This window comes from Neovison vison, chromosome 10, assembly GCF_020171115.1.
Source record: "Neovison vison isolate M4711 chromosome 10, ASM_NN_V1, whole genome shotgun sequence".
NCBI classification, from domain to species: Eukaryota; Metazoa; Chordata; class Mammalia; order Carnivora; family Mustelidae; genus Neogale; species Neogale vison.
Genome location: NC_058100.1, coordinates 43,066,596 through 43,069,273, shown reverse-complemented (window position 1 = coordinate 43,069,273; position 2,678 = coordinate 43,066,596).

Below are 2,678 nucleotides of genomic sequence, written 5' to 3'. Positions count from 1 at the left end.
TGCTGGACCTGGGCATGTGTGTGGCTGTGGACCCCGCTCGCTGCGTCTCGTGACCTCGCCTGGGAGGGTGTGTGGGAAGAGGACGGGGGGACGATTCGCCCCACTGCAAAGGAGAGCGGTTCACAGCTCCTGTCTGTCTGTGCTCTTCTCCACGTCCAAGGCTTCCTGAGCCGGGCTGTGCAGCGCCAAGACAAGCAGCATCACTCCTTGGCAAACCAGTGCACTGGGGGAGGCCGGGAAGGGGCCCACGTTTGGAACCCACTGTCATCCCTCCCGTGTCCATCTCTGGGCGCTGTGACCGGGGACGTGGACCAGTTGGCTGCTCTCTTTCCTGCCCCATCGTCCCAGGCCAGGGAGAGAATCTCAGTGAGGCATCTGGCCGGGGCTCGGGTGCTCAGGGCAGGGCTGGTGGCCACTGGTGGTGCAGGGCAGCGTGGCCGAGCAGCCACTGAGCCAATGCAGGGCCTGGTTTGCGGTTCTGACCGGTAGCCCTGCGTCCGCATTCCCCAAACAGCATGAGAGCCAAGCAGCTGGCGATCTATTGTGGGAGAAATCGCTGTTTTGATGTTTGGTGTAGCTTGCCCTTCCCTGGACTGTTGGTAGAAGCGCGGAGGGAATGTGGGAGCCCGGAGGCCAGGTGCAGACGGGCGGGGGTGGTGTTTTCTGGGATCCGGGCACCAGCCGTTGCTGACTGACTCATGACCATGGTCAGAGCCCAGGGTGATGGCATCACAGCCCGGAAAGCCAGCAGTAGTTTGGGGTCTCAGAGGAAGAGGCTGGCCCCTGGTGGTAAAGGGGAGGAAGACCTGGGGTTAACTTGTTCAATCTGGCCATCAAAACCGTAGTTGGGGAGTGGGGGGCCCCCAAAGATGAGCTTTGATAAGTTCTGATTTGTTAGGTGTGGAGATGTCTTTGTCAGAGGACTGGCCAGGGTGCTGGGGTGCAAGACACATTTAGGGGCACAGGCAGAGGCTGCAGGGCCCCCTGTCCCAGCAACCGACCAGGAAGGAGAGAGGAACGGTGCCCACGAGGAAGGGCCACGACAGGAAAGCCGGTGAATGTGAGCAGGCCCAGAGTGCAAGCCCTTGCGGGGGAAACAGCTACTTGAGGAGACCCAGCCTGGGGAGGCCGTCCCAGGGGCTGGGAGTCTGGGACCCTGACACCGAGCTTGGGCTGGGGGGAGGAGGACAGAAAGGTGATTCAGATATTCTGGAAGGAACAGAGAACGGGATGCACGTGCCAAGCCCCCCTACTCCCATGTCATCCACCAACTAGTCCTAGTGTTTTTCCGTATTTGCTCCAGATTTGTTTTTAGAAATAAAACCTTATCATCCCAAAGTCCCATTTGCAGCCCCAGGGCCATCTACCCACCTTCTGCTGTCCCCAACACAGCTCACATCCGTCCCTCCACGTTCAGCACGGCTCTGCGTGCCGGCGCGTTCTTTACACTCGGCAGAAACGACCCATCCCACACCATACTCACTTGACGACTTCTGAAATGTTCATATTTGGTTCTTGAGACGTTTGTGGACATAAATGAAGCTCTGGTTCAGTTATTTGAACTGTTTCACATTCCGTTGTGTGACCGTCCGCCATGCACCTGTTACGCTGTGGACAGATGTCGTGGGTGTGGTGGGGTTTCTGGGTTAGAATCAGACTGCGGGGAGAGCTGTTTCAGGCACCCCGGTGAGTGTGGGCCCCTCGCTGACGGCATGGTCGTGCTTGCTCCCCAAGGTCACGGGACCCTCTGTCCTCCGGCAGGATCCCCCCCGCTCCCCAGCTGGACCTGCACTCGGCATCTTCATTTCATGTTCTTCATTTTTCATGTTTGCTGATCGGGTGGGGCTTCTGTCCCTGAGGTTTGAGTCTGCCCCGAGCCTGAGCCTCATCTCATCGTATGCTCTGGCTGTGCCGAGTTCCCATATCTATTTGTCCTTCATGCACTTTCCATTGGGACAACTTGCCTTTTCCTGATGGGTATTTACGTCTGTTAAAATATATGTTCCGGAGAGATGCTAACGCCTGGTCAGTGACAAGCATTTTGAATGTGCTTCCCAGGCGGTGCCTTGTCTCCCTTGTGGTCTTCCCTGGCACCAAAGTTGCCTTTGAATGTTCCTATTATTATACATGTCCATCCTTTACCTTTGGTCGCTTATGCCTTTGAGGCTTCTTTGAGTGATCCTTCCCTACCCTTGAGGCTTTCTAAAAGCTTAGATTTTAATTTTCAGTGCACCTGGGTGGCTCAGCTGGTTACGAATCTGACTCTGTTTTCGGCTCAGGTCATGATCTTAAGGTCCTGCGATCGAGCCCCCACATAGGGCTCTGTGCTCAGTACTCTGTACGACGTACTCAATACTATGTGCTTAGTACTCTGTGCTCAGTGGGAAGTCTGCTTGAGAGTCTCTCTTCCTCTGCCCTTCCCCCCCTCTCTGAAATGAATAAATAAATCTTTAAAACGTTTTTAATTTTCCTATGAGGATGTTTTATACATATGAAACTTATGTGTCTGTATTGTATTTGGTGAGGGACTGAGTTTTATTTGTCTCTCTCTCTGTAGCCCTCTTTATCGAACAGCCTCCCCTTTCTGTGTCATCTTGTAGAACTGTCTAGACATTGCCAGGTTTCCCTGGGCCGGGGGAGTGGCCCACAGGTAGGTACGTCCTGTCCCACAGGTATGT